Genomic DNA, 15,372 nt, shown 5'->3' on the forward strand with positions numbered 1-15,372 from the left:
TCCAAGTAGGCTATGCAAATACTTGTTCGGGGTTTCGATACAACCCATCATCCTTCTGGGGTCGATAAATTGAGTACCACTTTGTGGGGAAGTGACCGTTGTACTATGGCTATACTCGTCGTAGTAGTGTGGAATTTACACCTCTGGCTCAGGGCTGTATTAAACCAGGAAGATGAGCACCAACTCTGCTTACGTGAACAGGAAATCACTTGGATTTAAATATCGCGTCATATCGCATTGTGTTCCACGCACCGTCCCTTATCAGTTGTCACCTTCTCAAACGCAGATGTCACCACGAGACCCGCTGTTATCTCCCTACCTACGCACCCGCGTGTTTATGTGCCTCGTGCACATCTAAATGTCGCGCACTGTGTTTTCGTGCAGCCCTGCGCAGGAATTGCAAAACACAGAGGGATCCCTTTTCACGACCGCACGAGGATGAGCACTGTAGGCTCACACAGGTGCGAAGAGGAAGAGCCATTCATCTTCACCGAATGTCTTCTGTCACGTGACCCCTGACCCGCCACCTGTCACGCGAACACGCAAGAAATCTGCGGAAGCTCGTTGACCTACACAATGCCGAGTCGAAAATAACGAAATGTCACCAGCATCCTGCATTTGAACACATTTTAAAAAAAAACTGGTATTGGACAAATATCCCAATGCTGAAAAATCACGCGCGATTGACTCAAATTAGCTTACACAAGGTAGTGAAGTGACCCTATTCTTTGAAAACATGGCAGGACCCTCCCGAAAAAATTGTCTTGAGACTCTGGCAGGCTTTCCTGGGTAAACAAGCTTCATAAAAATAATAATAATCATCAGCAGCATCAGCATTCTTGGTCAATCCACTGCTGGATAAAAGCCTTCCCAAGCTGTTGTCATCTCTCAAGGTCCTGCACTTGAACAACCCACCTAGCGCGTACACGTGACATGATTTTTCGGCTGTCACTCCGGCATTATTCTTGATATAATAGGCCATCATCATTGCTAGCGACGTGTGCTGCCCAAGCCCACTACACACATTACTGACACAAATGGTCGGCTTTCGCTATTGCATCGCCGTATTATGTTGTAAACAAAAGCCACCTTCACCATGCGTGTATTAATCCCAAGGTAATCACGTCCATATATAATCTCGCTCGAGGCCTACTCTTTGATTGTAATGCCTCACCTTGACGATGTTTAACCTTGTCATAAATGGGCAGTGCCTAGAGATCCCTTCACATTTTGACACGTGAGAAAACAAATCTATACTGCAAATACCCCACGTTCGCTGTGGCTGTTCCATATTGGTTGATGGCAATAGGTCACTAACCCTAACCAAAACCCTAATCATCGTGAGCTGGTATTACATTATTATTGTTTTACGAAATTGGTTTTTAGTTTCTCTATCCAATTAAAGTACATATTATTGCGCTAGAAACCAAATAGAAATGAAACTGATGTTGTAAAAGGTAAAGGTGAAGACTTGCAATGTCGTGCTCACACCACTGCTATGATAACCACAATGACCAACTCGGGTTTCTAATGCGCAATGCCTCCAGGCGCTGGTAGACGTGACCTCCACAGGAGGGAGCTCTTGAGATTTCCTCCACATGGTATTTAGGTCTTCTCTTCAATGCTGGCTAGACACCTGAGCCAGCAAGAGGCGGGACTATCCACGCTTTAGCCCATCACACGTGGCCTGCCAATCGACTCACTGTGGTGCATCCATTTATACTGTTATGGGTCACAGAAGAAACATTAACCATCGTTTGAACGGCCTCACTGGGAGAAGGAACCGGTAACCTCTGGGTTGCAAGTGCAGTGTGCCCACCGTTGCGCCGCCATTCCCCTCTCGGCATGATAATAAAAAAATAATCCAAAATGAAAGAATGACGGGACTTGTTTAGTCGCTTAGATTCATGCGAGCGCTCTTTGTAGTTCAGTGCATCTAAAGCTTTTTGCCAAAACCAACCACCTCCCCCCCCCCTTCAATTATTAACAACATCTGCAACAATGGTGACCGGATTGGGATTGTTACTTGGCTATGAAAGCGACTCGCATGTTCGGTGGTCATGACGCACTTACTCTCAGCGGTTTGCTGCGCCACCCATCATTTATTTCTGGCCCGTTCGGGGATGATTTCAGAGTCCCTTTGTCGTCTATTGCTGACCACAGAGCCACACTTCACACACACAGCCTCCTCCACCCCCACCGGCCCACACGTACAGACCACGATGTCCCTGATGAAGTCAAGAGCATTTCTTGTTTCTCTTCCACGCTCCATTACCTGTCACCCAAAATAGGTATATGCACAATATCAATCTGACGAAGGCCACCGCTTCATGCGGACAACTGTCTCACATTTTCACGCTCCGTGATTAGAAGGCCCGTGGACGTAATGGAGCCAGAACAAAATAAAATGTAACCGTTGCGGGCGTGTTGTCACGTTGTGTTGCGTGCATTCCCGGGAGGGACGCGACACGCGTGTCCTTCTGCGACAACGCGGAGCGTCGCGCGCAGATGCCGCGTGTGGCGGCGGTGGCGGCGTCGTCATTCTGGAACAATGTATGACCCCTGGGAACTGGAATTTGTGACGGGGGGAGTTTAACTTGTGCACGGCTAATCGTCACCGAATATCATTTGCTGCTCCGAATCAGCGAATGGTAATTCTTCAGATCTAAATAATATATTTTCGTTGAGATTATTCCACGAAACTTTCTTAAATCCCCGCGCGTCTGTCCACCCCCATCAGCACAAATGGGTGTGCTTACGTTGAAGTCGATCGACAGTTCACGTGCGATGGGGTAAAGCGTGGGTTGCTCCCACCTCCGAATCATAATATTTATTCATGTTAGAGGAATCCGATGAGCTATGAAGCTCTCCTTCACACCTCTTCCAAGGCATCTGGGTCACCTCGTTGAGCTCTCATTTGTGGCCAGGTCGCTTCTGAAAAAGAAGCTAATAGCTCTGTGTGCTTCACATGGTAAGACAAAACAAATGTTTAGTTGTATTTGCATGTTCTTAAGTTATTTGTTTACTTTTCCTATGCTTTGCCCTCCTATCGTGTTTGTTTACTGTTTGTTGCTGTGACGTTTGTACCACGTGTCCCTACTAGACACCTGTGACAAAGAGCTTCATAGTTCATCGGAAACCCACCAGGAATTTAATAAAGATTCTGAATCTAATGCTGATCTGGTCAGAGTGCAAGATGATACTGAATGCCCTCTAGACGGGCTGTCTAGAGCTACCTCTGGTCAACCTTGCAGGCCCCCCCCTCTACCTCTATGACAATGGCGCGACCGGCATCGCATCACAAGACGACGAAGGCTCCATTCAGAAGCATTGTGTTCGTTACGCCAGAATAATGAAACAATTGAAGGAACTCATGAAAATGAAGACAATGCATATTTGCCACGCCATTAAATTGCACGCAAAACCCATAATTTTCCGAAGCATTTGTTTAAATGGGTAATTGGCATTTAGTTTTCACTGTATGCACAGAATTTGTTATTTCACAAATATGTTATCGGGAAATAGAACAAAAATTGCGCGCAACAGTGATCACGGCACGACGACATACAGGATTTCAAAACGTAGTATACAATTTCTGCGGATACCCTAGTATCTACTAACAAGCAAAGAGCCCAACGAGCTAATTAAATGAACATCGCCGCGCGTCCGTGCACCGCGTGCGTTCGAGGCGTGGATACCAGCTGGAGTGGGTGGCTTCCTGTCACAGGCTTCGGTGCAGCCGGGCAGATTGATGGTGGCGAGCGTGGCGAGCGTGGCGAGGGAATATGTCACAGGGTGCAGCTCGCCGAAGACTGCGCATTAGTATGCAGCAGTTGGAAGTCGACGCAGCCCAGCACAGCGCTACAAGACGCACAGAAAGCCCAGATAAACTCGGCCAATCATTGAATAAAGACAAGCCAGCCAGACAACCTGGGGGGGGAGGGGGGGGGTGTGGGGAGAGATCTGGTGGCCTCTAACCCAGGGAGTTAACCACATTTGGCACTTGAGTCGATCGTGTGGCCGTATCGTTGTTTAGGCCACCGATTCAAAGAGTTGAAAAATTAACCCGTAAAAACAAAGTTTTTCACTATAAATCCTTTATATGCGTGGCGGCTAGAGTCCTCTCGTCCTCTGGCTTGAGATGGCTGCCACCTATGGGTCAGATGATTGCCTGCCACCATTAAGCAATTGGTAATTAAATATATATTTTTTTTCTCCAAAAAAGTGTAAAGTTATGGAAATGTTTTTTTACGAAAATAAATTGTCACGCATAACGAGTCTGTGTGCAAAATATCAGCTCGATTGGATCACGGTAAGTGGGTTAAAAAACGACCAAAAGATTTGCACGGTTGTAAGCGCGCAAGCAAGCAAGTGAACTTATTATAAAGGATTTAAAAATGTGCCCATTTCATCAGCCCTTGAGCCGGTGGTGTAGACAAGGCCGAGAGCATTGCACGTGCGTCGCACGCGTGCCAGTCGTAACGGACGGGAGTCGTGCCTTTCCTTCTGTTTGCGAGCAGCGCGCCTGATGTGCGCCGTTTAATTTGTTCCTTTCCATACCGCACGCGTTTTTCTGTCGCGGAGGGTGCTGGATTTGAATTTGGCACCGGCCCAAAAAAAATGCGCCGACTAAATGCCGTCAAAATTAGCGAGCCGTCGCAAACAGAAGGGCCTCGTCCGCTTGGCTCGTGAATAACGAACTTCCACGCGGCGTGAGAGGTTCTCCGTTGCGTGTTTGTCGTGAATGACGCGCCTTGGAGCGCACACAAACCTGGCTGAAGTGACGCGAATCCGCCCAATCGGGGGCGTGGCGATGCCTCATTGTGAACAAGCAAGCGACCAAACGTATGTAACAATCGTGGCAATTATTGTGCAGCGCTTTGTCAAGACACTCGCTGAATAAAAGGTCTCCCCGGAGCCGTGTCGGTTATGGGGATTGATTCACCCTACCTCTGCCTTGTCCTGTCGTGACCCTTCTGACAGGTATCTTTGTGTTGTTTTGCGAAATTCTACCTTGACTTTTGTTTTCTGTTTGTTCTCGTATTTTTTCCCGAGACCCTCCTTGGCAGCCTTCCTTCTAGCTACATGCCTCTGTGCCGTTTCAGTTGTCGGTGAAGCTGGAGGGCACAGGTCCAGGGCAGCTTTCACTCTGCCTCGGATAATCGTCTCGTAGCAGAGTGTTTCAAACTACTTCTTTTATATCACTCAATAATATCTCTACCAAATATGAAGTGCGCAAGGTAAATAGAAGATAGTGGCACAACTGTGTTTTTAGATTAACACGTTTACACACATACTTAAAATGTAACCACAGAATACAAGTTTGTTCACCATCCCTCCCCCAACCCACTGACCCAGTCTCTGAGCACCCAGCAGTATGATTGCGTACACGACCGTTCGTCGATTGGCAGGTCGCAAACGCTAGGATATATTTTGGGGGCTCTCACCTCTTCCAAGATGTCTGGGCCACTGTGGAAGAGTAGGCCAAAATACCTCCAGAGGGGGGCTCTCCAGAGCCCTTCATAGGTGAGGTCTTACCTGGCAGCAGTGGAGTGAACAAGGCACTTTAGGGCTGTCCCTCTGCTGTTGAATGCAGTGTTTACATCGAAACGCTTATTAAAACGCCGAACACATCATTCGTTTAACTAAACGGTAGGAGTATGCAACTGCTGTTTAACAGCATGCACATCTTTTTTTAGCACTGGTACTGATTATGTGTCTTTGTACGTTGCGGTAAAAACGGGACACATTGTTCCGTTGTAGATCTCGGGCTTTCGCCCTGCGCGTCTCCTTCTGCCGTGACACAAAAAGCACGCGCCCCAATTAATCTACGAGCCCTAATGCCAAGGTTCACGGTGACGAAAAGGTTGCGTTGCGCGGCTAATCTTTTTTTTGTAAACCCCAGATCATCCCGTGACTTCTCCAAACTCCCTTTGAAAACGAACCGTGCCCATGTTGCCCGAGAGGAGCCAGAATCGTCGTGCCCCCCCCGCCCCCCTCCCCCTTTATGTGCATTGTGATCACCGCATGGAATATGCATCGACTCAGGACATGCAACCCCCAACTTGCCTTACAAACGGTCTGTCAGTTGCTGCCTGAGCGGCGCTGTAAAAAAAAGAAGACGCCGAGCAAAGAGCGGACCTTTGATAAACACACAGCGCTCCCGAACGTCGCGATTAAAACGGGGGAAGGATGTCTTATTCGTTGAGGTAATGGTGCTAGCCGCACGAATCGCTCGCTTGTTGCGAATGCCGGTGGAAGGGCCTTCATTAAAGAGAGCTCTGGATATCCCCGCTAGAGCGCATTTGGCCTAATCATCTGCACTGGCCCAGACGTACCAACACGGAACGCCTCTACACCACCTACCGATCGACTCATTGTGGTGAACACATTTATACCTCTGGGTGGAAGCAGGGGAAGGAGGGTATTTAAGAAAGGTTTGTTTTAACTTCCGCGCCGGGAGATCGAATCCAACCGGCGACCTCTGGGTCGCCAGTCCAGTGTGATCACCATCACGCTACGGCGGAATTCTGAATATTTGTTCACAGATTTAAAAAATATATGTATAACTTGAAAACTGTGTTGTGGCTCTTTGTGTGTCATTGAATGTGTATTTTCTTTCAGAAATGCAATGCAACCAAGTGTTGTGTAGTGGTGAGCTGAATACGAAATTGGACTTCAACTAAATGCGTGTAAGTTGTGCCTGTGCACCATAGAAAGTGTGCAGTAGGGATGAGTTGTGAGCTGGGGTTGCCACCTTTCAGGTACACACATACTGGGACCGAACATGGGAACACGATTAACCTCACACTAGCAGAAGAAGGGAGCGCTACATTTAGAAACATTGTCTGGGGTTGGGTGTTATGACAACACTGACATAAAACCGAGGTGCTTATCGTCCCGGGAAGACTCGCAGATTACTCACCTATTCTGGTTTCCCCAGGACAGGTGGCTACTCTGGTGAAAGCCCCTGGCAGGAACAGGCGGGAACACCGAGCACACAGCATCACAGCGACACCAACCCACGCAACATTCCGCAACATGGCAAACAAATATATTGAGACAATGATTAATCAATGCGATGCTTATTTCGTTATTTGCCACGGAGTTCACGTTGGGCGCGCTCGGCGTAAGCTACCGAGGAGCAGGCTGTGACCCCGAAGCAGCTGAGAGGGCCTCGGAGTCTTGAAAGAAACGTTGGGATGCATCAAGGTCAGGTCAAGTTCAAATGTTGCTCAACACGCCGGCTTAATTAGCATCGACAAGCAACTCAGTGGTTCTCGTCTCTACCCTGTCTGCGTCTCTCGCCTGTCACTTCACTACATCGACAGCGTGTCTCGTGTCTCTCCTCTGTCGTCTGACGATGCTGTTATAAGTTAAAAGGGGGCTTTCCCAAAGCCATTCTGCCCCTCAATGGGTCAGCACCACCAGCATCGGCAGTTCAGATGTACTGTATCACGATCACTGTGCTGGTTTGACACGTAAACAAAATCAAGATTGATGATCACGATGAGACGTGAACATGGAAAGTTTTTTTTCTTTCCCCAAACCAAATTCTGTTCGTAACAATGTCAGCTGCTTTGATGGTTTTTCTCTTGTTATCATTCTTATTATGTATCATTATTAATCTTGTTTGCTCGGGAAAGCCTCACTGACATTCACGGAGCGTGGCGCTTCGATTTCTAGTCAAACGTGCACCACGTGGACGCTGCCGGGCGATAGAGCAGGACAGGTGAGATGTCACGTGGCCCTCGTGGCCTCTGTGAGGTGCAGCGAGAGAGGAATTACCCCTCAAGCCCCAACACCCCACCACGCGCTATGGAGCCCGCGCTGTTCTATGTACCACGGTGACCAACCCCCTCAACAACGAGATGACGCTTTTGAATGGTCGAATTGTCCCATTTCTTGAGAACTGCCGTTTGTGTTGAGTTTGTTGTCCTTCCCCCGCACCTCTGATTAGCCCGGTTGGCCACGTACGGTGCGAAAGAAGTTCACCATACATATGTTGAAATCGAAGCGTCACACTTGCGAATCTTCCTTGTGAGTCTCACAACTTTTTTTTCAGGAGGGTCCTGACAAATGTGTATGCAGCAGGTGGCGGCGGCGGCGGGGGGGGGCGATGATTGTTATGCTATGAATATTCCAATCATAGGAATGTAATAAGTTGCGTAAGCCGTAGTTGTGTTTGACAGCAATGTAATATCGCCTGTGTCATTACGAGCGCCTTCATTAGCCGAGGCAGTTGCATCAACGGGCCCCTCCGGTGTGGCACCGTGACCCCGGTGAACTCCGTGCGTCAGGGATCGCAATCCTTGATCTGCGATCACAGGTTGCACGTGCCACTTGTCGGGCTGACATTTTGGCGGAGTCGTGGTCAAGCGAGCGGATGCGCTTTGTGTAACACGCGCGCGTGCACCTACGGGCGTTCTTCATTACGCTCGATTACACGGGATAAGGGCGCAGCCCTGCAATTGCTCCCGTACGTCACTACCGGCGGAAGGAGAGTACTCACGATTCACCCCACCACGCACACGCCGTCTGTTATCTGGACAGTGGCAGTGGGGTTGTGGGGGAGATTTGAGAAACTAGCGCCATTGTTTCAACTGCTGCACAGGGAGATTGAATGGACCTGTCGACCTCTGTATTAGAAGTCCGGTGAACTCACCATGACACCGCTGCGGAAGGATCCCCCAGTGCTCATAGCTGAAACAAAATAGTGTACTCTATGATCGAGGATTTATTTGTCTAATTTTGCCACTTTAATTGCAGTAGCGACGACTCTTCGCAAACTAACAAAGGTTGAATGTTTATGTTACCAGCGGCGGTTAATACATAATGCAAAACGTTAAATGCATAATTTTTTTTAAACTTATCACCATTGACATTGTTGTTGGGAGGAATATTACTTCATACACACAATAGCATATCATTAACATTCAGTATCGTACACGAGGACACGCCCCTGTACATTGGGGATTGTCAGACAAATACCAATCTGCTGTTTGCAGATGCGATTGCAGCTGCTTGTAGCCCAGCCAGACGGAATCTGACGACGCTGGTGGTGTGACCAACAGAACGCAATGAACGCGGTCCATTCCAGGTTGATAATTGGCCGTCGATCGCAGAAGTGGTAACTGTTTGTACCCGGCGGAGGCTTGGGCTTATGAACCCATTTGGAACTGAAATCCCCACGCAGCTATTACCCGAATACATTATCGGTCTGAATCAGTGCAGCTGTGAAAGCCTCAAACAGAATTTGTTATGTTTTATAGCAAGTTATAATATCCCGCACCTCCGATTAGCAAGCTTGTCTATGTACTGTGGGAAACAAGCTCACCATACAGACATACAAGTGTCTCCAAATAAGACCGTGTCAAAATGCAATATTATTTTTGACAATGCAATTTTCACAACATGCATCCTCCTGCTTATCAATTCACTTATGTATTACTTACCCCGAGCCAGGGCAAACAAATGAAATCTCTTCCAAACATACACCATATGAGAAGGTGGAAACACCACTCGTCTCACTCGTTATCAATGCAGTCCGTGCCACTGAGCCATGAGCTGGAATGCCGATGTAGTAATTTATCAAACTAATAACACGAAGGTTTTGGTGATGTACAAGCGTCGAGGGCTCCTGAGGATCTCCCGGCATGCAATAAGTAGCTTCTGAAATGATGTGGGCTGTTGTTTGCACATCTCGGCTGTGTCCGTGATTGTGAAAATATTTCATCTGCATGGTCGCTACGAAAAGCTACAAGATTGACCTCCAAGGCCGCGAGGCATCGGCTGGGTTCACATTACGAAAACTCTCACGTTCAGCAATACACTGCCCAGCTGCCCGGAGCTCTTGCGAATGTAATACACACCCAAGGTGGTTTTGTTTCAAAGCTCCAAACATTATATTGCGGAAAAAGCCACGTTTTTTTTTGTCTAACCCGCTTACATGATGATCGCAGCGTGGCGCAATGGGTAAACAGCCGAGATCACGCCAATTACACCGGCAGACGTAAAGCCAACCAGGCAGCTGGCGCACGCGCGCGCACAAATGGCACCTGGCACATTTTCAACTTTCTCCTGCCAAATGCCGGGGAGACAGTTGGGAGGCAGTTAATTGAAACGCGTGGCCTCACTTTGGCCAGAGGAGACGACCGCCCTCTCCGCGCGCTGAACGCGTCTCCAGCAGCTCGCAGGCTTCAGCGCGAGCCGTTCGACATCTCCATTCTTGCGTGATCTCTTAACGTGTCGGACCGCAACCCCAGAGGTATTCCATTTTAATCAGAGATTAAATCCCCCCCCTTAGTTCCAAAAGCAGTTGCTGTAAGAACCCTTCTTCCCCCATGTGTCCCTGGAACCAACGTCACGTGGCTGTTTTTTGTGTTGTTGAATCACCAATCTGCCTACGACACGCCTGCCCTAATCAGGGTGCAGAGATCGAAAGAGCCGACTTTAGATTGCATGGGAGACTCCACAAAAGGACGGTGTGGGAGGGCAAGCGCCCTGCAATTGTCGCGGGCGTGGGAGGAAGTGGGATGGGATGGAGATGCAAGGCAAAGCCAGGGGGGGTGAGTGGGTGGGGGGGGCAGCATTGACAGTGGCATCCCACTCACAATTTAAAGCCGGGTTTTAATGTTTTTAATATATGCAGCGATGAACGACCCTGAAGACTGGAAACAATTTCACGAGGTTACGACACGCCAGAGCGTATAAAAGTGCATGAATAATTCAAGATATGTATTTTTTGGAAAATGTTTCATATCTTGCAGAGGAATATCAATGGTAATAAGATCATCATTTGCATGGCGATATTTGTATGCGATATACGCCAATAAATAATTTTTTGTTGAGAAAAGGTGCACATTGCATAAAACCTTTGTTTTATAGAACAAAAGCATGGCTATTGATTGTTTTCGATTGCGGTGTCGTCGATTGCAACTTGCGCCTTGGGAAAATATAGGTACACTTCTTTATAGCAATATTGATGTCGGCCAGTTTTTTTTCTCTCTCCCGCGTTCCATCACGAGGCAGCACACGCATTCCAATGCAACATGCTGCAGCCCACAGTGCATCGCCCTGTATCAGAGAACGGCGGTGGAAGGTGACGTCACAGAACTACTTCGGAGGCCACCTCGGTGCACCTCACGTGCACACATTGCAATGCCCTAAACACCTTTAACACCGGTGCGCTGAACCAGTCGCGAATTGGCACGTTTTGGTAGCGTGACAAACCTTACTAATCAACTGAGTCGGGTGTTGGCGGGTTTAACGACGCATTTATATTCATGCGATGCTATCCCAACCCCACCCCACCTCTATTATGCATACAAACCTTGTTTCTCACGTTCGTCAAGTAATTGTATTTCTGTCTCAGTGCTTGAATTCTTGCCAAATTAAGGTAACTCCTAAATGTAATGTGGTGGGTTATTTTTTTGTTTACGCAGTCGTATGAGTGAATAGACGAACGCCATCGACTCATTCTACTTGCAAACCTCGGTTCAATCGCTGGATTCTTAAGCCAATGTCTCAGCCGTGCAGACTCAGTGCTGCGACCCGTCAGCCACTCGGCCTCCACATTCCGTGCGCTTTTTAATCCGATACCACAACGAGCATGCTCCAGAGCGAATTCACCAATATATTCCAACTTTAATAAGGGCTGTTGAAGGGACGTTAGGTAATAACCACCATTTCCTTCATGCATAAATAATCATGTTTTCATTCACTCTGTGAAGTTGTAGGTGGCTGGTGAAACAAGGCCCTCAGGGACCTACAGTTTTCAGGTAATGTTTCTTAATTCAGAGTTTTCAGAATATGCCGTCTTGCATTTACAAACAAAGTAAGCACTTTCCTGCTCAAATGGGCATTGCAAACAGTGCTCATTTCTAACTTCCAGCGCTGTGCCAATGGCAGAAATTCCACAGTCACATTCTGGGGGCAATGCTCCCCATCGGACAACCGCTGTTGACATCCACACAAAGTGTTACTCCATTTATTTACCATGGAGGGATGATGGGCTGAGTCAAGCCCACAAATATGGATTTGAACTTGCAACCTTCTGACTGCGCGCCACTGGCTCTAGCATTGAGCCACCTGGCCATAGAGAAATTGGCTACCCAACACAAGCTCTTCTAAATACGCTCATTGTCCCGGGCCGTCTGTCTGATACGAGATTGATGCTTGGTTGATGGCAATCCGTACCACCCATGCCAGATGCCACCAACTCGTATTCAGGTGCAGACCTTGGGCCACGCTGTGGAGCTTTGGGAACCTTCGAGTGAACTCAGCGGAGGAATTGAAGACGTCCGATCGGCTTCTCCCTACGCTCTATGCAAAGGCTGAATTTGGACAAGATGCACTTGGACTTATGGAGTTGCGGTACAGAGACACGCGCAAACAGAACGAGAAGCGATGATTGACACTCATGGTCACGTGTGCCTTTATGTCACTCTCGTGACATGCAAAATTTGTCCCAAATGATGTTTTAAAAAATAATTCCCCCACAAAGTTTTTTTTCCTCCGGATTGCGCTATAGATGTCTTGTCATGAGACAAATAATCTGATCGGAACTCGCACAGCGCAGAGCATCGCTCGTATTAAAGAGGCCAGCGGAAGCGGATATCTCAGAACACCTCCTGAAATTCCTCTAAGTGACTTATCGTCCACAGAGTAGAGAGTGACGCTTTCCCCACCCCCAGTGCCACAGATAACATTGACGGTCACACGACAGGCAGACCGATGTATTTATTTCTCAAAGCAGGAATATAGCCGAATGAGCTCCCTCTAGTCGAGGCCCTTCCGCCAGCAGTGGCTTGAGCAAGGCAAATGCAGGGCTGCACCTTTATATTCCATTCATCATGATTTCTTTGAATTTGACAATTGTGTTTTGGACTGTTACGGAGTGTTGTTGAAGCCAAATGGATAACAAGGTTAATGTTATCAATATTTTTTTCTGCCTTTGCTTTGCCTAGTGGATTACCGGAGAGGGCACTTGAACAGCCGGTGAAAAGCCCTTATTTTCACATTTCTTTCAAGTGACTATGGATTTTCAGCACCTATCCGCAATCATCAAAGCGTGATTTAAAAGCCTATAAATGTCTCCACTGTCTCCGTCAAATTACCTTTTGATGAAAGACGCACGTGTTCACGTGCAAATCTCCTCATATTAAAGTGCAAATTACGCTAATAAGCACCGTATTAACGATAAGGGCAGCGTTTTACAATTCATTAGTGGCGCTTATTCATGACTGGATTCTTTTACTGGAAGCTCCTGACCGCTGTTCATTTTCATTCACAACTGAGGCTTTTTGCTTTCCAGCGAGGTTCCAGGTGTCTGTGGCCAGAGTCGTAATAACATCTCACCTGTATTTATATTTATTCATACAATGTCCCTTACGACAAAATCACGTAGAATCTAAGCCGGTTACAGCCTGGACAGTGCTTGGACGAGTGATCACAGGTGTAGTCGGCGTGGAGGGCAGTCGAGGGCATGTACAGCAACATCCATCGCTGTTCAATACTCTTCCCCGAACCTCACCGATCTCGCAATGACCGGCATGGTGAAGTATGGTCAAGTATTCGTGCAGACCCGCGAAGCACGGGGTGGGTCTCATCCAGCAGTGCGTCGACAAAACGCGCTCTGCGCACACAACACAAAGGCACGGGGCGTTCATGCTCCTTTTTCCGACGCCGATTTGGAGTGGAATGTTATTTTCCTAATTATTATTTTCACGAACGCACCGCCCAGCGCCGTGTGAGCTATTGGCTGCCTCGCCATGGCCAATGGTACCCACACAGCATCGCCCACCCACTGCCGCTCAGCTCCCGTTGAGTTGAAGTGCCCGTGCGCTGATCGCGTTGTCAGCTCTCAACCCGACCTTTCCACGGTGCTCACCTCTGCCTCCCCATCACTTTAGCCCCTTCCATTCCCCTCCCCCCCCCCCGACCTCATTTGTGTTTGTTCCACCCCAATCAATGGACCTAACTAGGGTTGCCACCTCTGAGCCACAAGAAAACAAATGGGGAATACCGCAGGAATACGAATATCTCACAGTGCCGGACGAGGGGAGAACCACGTGTCAATGATTGGCTCATGTATGAAGGCCTGGCACGACACGCGAGGGGGAAGGGGGCCAGCACCACGCCAAGCCGCCTTTGTCTCCCCGGTGGCGATGTTTACATATCGCTCCAGGTACTCGTGTAAGGCTAAATAGACCTAGGGGAGGCCCAGGACCGGTTTAAATAAATGTCACTGGTGTTGGCCGTGAGCGGGAATCGAGCTCCAGTCTGCCGGTTCGTAGCGCAGTGCTCTAACCGCTGCACCACCGCTCCCTGTAACTATACTTTACACACAAAGATAACAAAAGATTCCCCATATAGCCTTAACAGACTGTAGGGGCAAGTGCTGTTAGAGAGCACCGATGAAGGCCAGAACGGCACACGAGGGGGTGGATGGCCAGCACCACACCCGGCCGCCTTTGTCTCCCTAGTGGCGATGTTTTTACTTACCGCACCAGGCACTTAGGGGAGGCCCAGAACCGGTTCAGGTAATCGTCACTGGTATTGGCCGTGAGCCGGAATCAAACCCGGGTCGCTAGGGTCTTAGCGCAGCGCGCTCACCGCTACACCACCGCTCCCCACACCCATATACACGTACGCAGAGACATACATACACGCACACACACACGTGTCACTCACCCGTTGCTACCCAGGACAACCACAACAACCGATGATGAGGACACAATAAAATTTAATTATATAAATGAATGGTGGATCAGGGTTTAATCGCGCTGCTCGCCCACACGCAACACTCCTTTACCGTGCCATACTGACTAGCATGGTGAGGTGTGGTCAAACAACCCCGATGACTGATGCAACATGAGGAAGCATTCATTCACGAAAGGGCTGTGCATCAGTATTGATCACATTAATAGCCTGTTGTCAATCCACTGCTGGATGAAGGCCCTGCCACACCGTGCCATTCGTGGGGGTAGTTTTGACGATCCCTCACCATGCCGATCGACACCGTAGGCTTCAGCAATCATCATTATTCATGATAAGAGTTGTTTGGGCGAGGTCGCCTGATGATGCTGGTTATAATCACCAGCGAGACGTCGTGCTGAAATAGTAACTGATTGGCACGTTTTGTCACGTGACAAAACTGACTTAATTGGTGGTGTCGGGTGGAGGGTGGGCTTACGACACATTTACATTTACACGATATAACCCAAAAAACGTCAACACGGGCTGGTCGAATGTCACTCGCCACAGATGTCAGCCACGACCAGGGAATTGTCGACCCGTCACTGGGCTCATATTGCAATGCGCAAACAATTCCATCGTGTATCTAAACCGGTCCTGGACCTCCCCTAGGTT

This window comes from Lampetra planeri, chromosome 2 (genome assembly GCF_965212315.1).
Source record: "Lampetra planeri chromosome 2, kcLamPlan1.2.h2, whole genome shotgun sequence".
Classification (NCBI taxonomy): domain Eukaryota; kingdom Metazoa; phylum Chordata; class Hyperoartia; order Petromyzontiformes; family Petromyzontidae; genus Lampetra; species Lampetra planeri.